General features: G+C 41.2%; 1 protein-coding gene across 1 annotated transcript in view; it reads left to right on the top strand.

Annotated features, from left to right (window-relative positions):
• Window positions 1-100: 100 nt before the first annotated feature.
• Window positions 101-5,227, top strand: part of FRS2 (fibroblast growth factor receptor substrate 2) — a 117,957-nt gene continuing 112,830 nt past the window's right edge. The window contains exon 1 of the mRNA XM_007463552.1: window positions 101-248. The gene's annotated coding sequence lies outside the window, so the exon portion shown is untranslated. The remainder of the gene's footprint in view (window positions 249-5,227) is intronic.

Raw genomic sequence — 5,227 nt, 5'->3', positions numbered from 1 at the left:
ACTCCGCTCCGCCCCGCCCCGCCTCGGAGGCCCTGGCAGCTCCAGGCCGGGAGCAGTTCCGGTGCTAAAACCCTTCCCTCCTCCGCTCCCCCGGAAGTGCTTTTCCAGGGTTCGGGCCGGAGAGAGGCCTTGTAGGTACAGACGCTGAGGCTCGGTCGGCTCCTAGGAGGGCCTCTTTCCCGGGTGGGAGTCCGGGGTTCTGCGTCCGCCAACCCGCGCCTTGCCCCCTCCCAGCTCCCGGGCCGACGGTGAGTGGCCGGCGGAGTGAACTGCGACGGCCGCGGGCCGCGTCGGGGCTGGCGTTCTCGGGCCCCCGCTGCCCGCTCCAGGCTGCGGGCTGGGCTGTCGGGGTTCGAGAAAGGGGGTTATCGACCGCCGCGGTCTTCGCCCAGCCCGCGGGGCGGGAAGGAGCGGGCGGTGGGGCCGTGGGGTGGGCGGGGCGGAGCCCGGGAGGGGGTTCCCGGAGCTGTTGTTGCTGTTGGGACTTGAAAGTAAGAATGGGCTGGGCCTTCGTCCATCCAACCCCCTCATTTCTGCTCGCCCAAATCGTCGCGCTGCCTCTCGGATTTGGTTTTCTGTCACCGACCCGGGTCTGGGAATCTGGACGTCAGACTCAGTCTTGGGCTCTAGTTCCCGACTTCCGCGACCTCTGGGTCTGTCCTCGGGCTCAGTAATTAGCTGGGGTCCCAGAGGTGGTGTCTCCTTGGTCCCAGGGCGGGGCGAAGCGTGTGTAGATACCGGAGACCTTTTGCAAGGCTTTACATCTAGACCCGCTTAGGTGTTGCCTACGGTCGATTTGGACTGCGCTTGGGACGGGTTCTGGATGCGTAGGTCAGTGTGGCACCACCGTGCCTCCGATGATATTTACTCGAAAGCTTACTCAAGCTGTTGTTGAAGTCACTTCTTAAAAAAAAAACTTGCTTGAGGAAAATCGGGAGCTCAGGTAAATTCCCTTATTTTCTTGGCAGACGTAAAAAATGATGCTTTCTCTAATCTACATTCCTAATTCTGTGGCTCTCAGAAGTCACAGTTGGTTGATGAGTTTAGTCTGCGTTTGCTGCACAAATTGACTGCAAAGGGTTGGAGAATTATTATGCCCCCTCTTTCCCGAATTTTGTATACTTGGAATTGTCATTTTCCTTAACAGTTCATATTTGGAATTGTCATTTTCCTTAACTTTTAAAGAAAAATTGTTCTCGGTAACTCCAAGGAGGTTCCTTAGACTGTTACAGCTGTTCCTGCAATGCAGAGGTTCACACAGGTGGGCAGAGGTGTTTTGTTTTTTGTCTTTAGTTGTTGTTGTTGTTTTTTAATTTATAGTATGAGGTGTTTACTTCGGATAAATCGAGCATTTCCTAGAGGAGAAAGTGATGTAGGTAGTTGTTTTTAGTGAACAGATTTTAGGTAATAAACTACTCCTGAAAGATTTGTAGGAAATAGGATTTTCCACATTTAATGGTGATTTTTAAATTATGATCATAAGGGAATGCAGTTACTGCAGATTTTGACTACCAGTAGATGACCATTGTTTTTGCAGTGTAAAGTATATGCACACCATCTTTGTGAAACCAGTGACACTTGCCTGCACTTCTCATCTTGTGCTTATATTAGGACTTATGCTGTAGTTTTTGGGGGGTACTTATCTCATTTTCTCACCTCCCACAACTGGAAGGGGAGGTAGTCTCATGAATTAGGGAAAATAGACTGAAGTGACAAGTTCAGGGAGCTCTCTTGTGCAAAAGAAGATTTATTTCAGGGTTGTTGATCTTCAACAGGCAAAGGGTGGATGATTTTTAAAGTCCCTGAAAAAAATTGTGGAGTGAAGATTAGTTGCTCAACTTTTAGATTTAGATGAAAACTGTAGATTCTTAGCTATTTGAAATGCTCTAATTCTTTAGAGCCTATGGTTGGAATATTGGAATTGAGAGAATCTGGAAATGGAGTCAAGTTAGATACGGTTGTGGATCTGTACTGAAGGTATGATAGTTAACGTGTTTTGAAGGGAGGGATTTCAAGAATTGTAAGAACAGAAAAAGGTAATTAGGGAAAATCAGATACCCTTAGTAAATTTAATTATGTTTAGTTCAACAGATACTGAACATTTACATTGGAGATTATATCATTCAAGTCAATTCAACAGATATTGCTATGTTAGGCATTAGGCTATGTTAGGCAACCATGTAGGAGCAAGTGAAGGTACAGCCCTTACAGCAAAGCTTCATGTTTTTGGCAATAATTTTTTTAAGGTTTGTCAGAAATCATGAAGAGCATATTAAATATTCAGGCATATTAAAATATTTTTCTAATTGGAGGTGAGTTCTTTGTGCTTCATGAAAATCACTGCTAGGCATTATAGGATGCAAATATTAAATCTTGGGTCTTTAGGAATTTGAAATCTAGAAGGGGATGTCAGATATTTGTACAAAAATTTACAGCATATAGAAATATACGTTAATACTACATGAGTGGTTTGATCTAAAGTTTGGAGTTGTACGAAAGGAAGATGGATTCATTCTTAGAGTAAAATGGAAAGTGGTGGAGGTATAGGTATATTATAGGTATATTATAAATATATATATAATACTTACAAAGTTAGCTCTGAAGCTCTTATTTATTGAGCATTTAGTGTATACCAGGCTCTATGCTAGTTGCTTTACATACATTTTCTAAGCCTTATAACAACACCTAAGCATATTTCTTGATAATGAGGGCCCTGATACCCTGATACCTGGGTAACGTATCCAGGCTATGTAGCTAGCAGGTAACTGAGCCCCAATTTGAATCCAGGTCTGCCTGGTGCCAAAGCCTGTGTGTTTTCGCTACAACATGCTACCTTGCAATAAACCAGCAGCTTGAGTTCAACACTGCAGAAGGTAAGACTTTTCTAAGCCAAAAGTTTAGGGGCTGGGAGTAGGTGGATGAAGAAAGCTTTTTAAATAAAGGTTATGATGTGAGCACAAATGTGGAGGCGGGAAAGTTCATTGTTTCCTCAGAGGAAAGTTAGTGGACCAGATTACCTAGAATATAGGGTTCATTTTTGGGAATAAGAGATGAGGTTTGAAATTTAAATTGGGGCTGGATTGTGGAACATGTTTAAATGCTGTATTTAGGAGTATTTGGGAAGTAATGAGAAACTACCAAGGTCTAATAGTGTAGTGTGTAGAATGATTTGTTGTAGACAGCTGACTTTCAATAAAGTATAAATAATAGGCAAGGGCAATGGTATTGGTATGATTTACTACGTGGATGGGAGGAGGGATTGTTGGGAATGGTTTGGAGGAAGTGGAGGTTGAAGATTACACTCATTTTAAGTGTGGGTCATGGCAATTGTGGTACTATTACTAGAAACATGGACAAGAAGGTGCATAATGAGATCAGTTTTGAATATGGTGAGTTTTTTATATACTTGCCAAACACTGGAAATGCTCAGAGGTTTTTGGAAATATGGGTTTGTAGTTAGTTCATGAGAGAGGTCAGTGCTAGGCATACATTAAACGTGTGTAGAGAATAATATAAACAGATGTATTAGTTGAATCTGTATATGAAGATGAAAGAGCCAAGGGAGAGTTTAGATGGAAAGAAAAAAAAAAAAACCCTTTATTTTAGATGGCATCTATTTAAAACAAGGAAAAGACACTAAATAGGTAATTTTATTCAGTGGGTAAAAAACTTGATAGTCTGTGTACTGCTCACTCACATTGCAGATTCAGATGGAGTAGAAAAGAATCCGATCATCGAAAATCTAATTGGGAAACAAAACTTTCTTGCCGTTGCTAGTAAGAATACTGTGCTATCATTACTCTATTTCAGAGAGGAAGAACTATTTCAGACTCATTTGGTTCAGGGTGTTAGTCTTTGGTTACTGTAGAGCTGTTTGGTCGTTCCTTTTGGACATTTGTTGGCAAGTGATATGGAAGCAATTCTCTGATATTGCTTTTTATTCTCTTTATTAAGTATTCTCTTTATTTATATGTATGACTTTCAATTTTGGTTTCAATATCAAGAACTTCTGATTATTCAAAGATAATTTTTGTGCCTCCTGTTACTACTGGCTGCTAGTAGTGCTTTTCATAGAAAGTGGTATTTAATTACATATTTTTCTTTCAACTCTCTTTTATAAGTACTTTTGATTAACATGAGTAGTTTTGTCTCTAATGTTTGGACTATCCTAGAGAGATAGAATGATAAGACACTTTTAATCCATCATATAATGGTACGTATATAAAAACTATATTTTAATTTGGAAACTATTTAAGAACTATAGATTTATAGAACTTGGTGTGTTTTTCTGTTTAGATATTTAATTTAAGGGAACCTGTGTATCAGTGTGTAAAAGATTGTAATTATTTGCAGAATGAGGCTTAGAGTTGTAACTTTTTGAGGGCAAGTTGATTATTTTTAGACTGAGTTACCATGGAAGTGTTTATTTCCTTCTTGATCATTCATACATTCCTTTTGTTTTTAGGAATATGGCTTTCACTCTGTGAAAGCCAGGCACTTGGGAACTCGGAGGAGTCCTGTGTCAGTGTTGTCGGAGGCAGGGGTTTGTGTGTGCTTTGTCTGGGCTGGTTAGCTTAGTTGCCTTGAGCCTGCTATTCATGAGGCAAAGGTCAGGAGTTCCATTTAGCTTCAGTCTGAGTGATGGCCAGGGAGTACACCTCTCACTCCTGCCAGCTGTCTTGGAAATTCCTCGGTTGTCCTTGGTCACAAAGGTGACTGGATTGGGATGGATCTTTTTACCACTGGAAGAATATTAGAGGAAATTTAGCATGATGGTTAGGAACTCTGACTCTGGAATCAGATAGACCCGTGTCAAAATTCTTGGTCTGTGACCTTGGGAGAGTCCCTAAACGTCCAAGCCTTGATTTCCTCGTTATTGAATAGGTTAATATTTGGTTTGGGCATGTGCTACCCATTGCTTTCTTTTTCCAAGTGGGAGTTAGCTGCTTCGACCCGTGGTTCCCAAATGTTGGACTGTGGAGCGGTGTCAGTCCATGATAAAGTTTTCACTTGTCTGAAGTGAAATGAGAATGAGTGAGCTTCTCATAAACCTACACTTATTTAATTTAGAAGATAGTATTTTTTTTCTAAAATTATCTCTTACCATTTTTGGTATAAGCATATTAGGTTTTTTTAAAATGAAATAATGGTGATAGTAATTGGTAGTTATTTTCTTTTTAAATGTCTTTGGCAGAATAAAAGTTGGCAACTCTGTGTTCGTTCCCCC

Source organism: Lipotes vexillifer, unplaced genomic scaffold (genome assembly GCF_000442215.2).
Source record: "Lipotes vexillifer unplaced genomic scaffold, Lipotes_vexillifer_v1.1 scaffold602, whole genome shotgun sequence".
NCBI lineage: Eukaryota > Metazoa > Chordata > Mammalia > Artiodactyla > Lipotidae > Lipotes > Lipotes vexillifer.
Note: the sequence above shows the minus strand (reverse complement) of the source record. Positions and strands in the feature narration are given on the sequence as shown.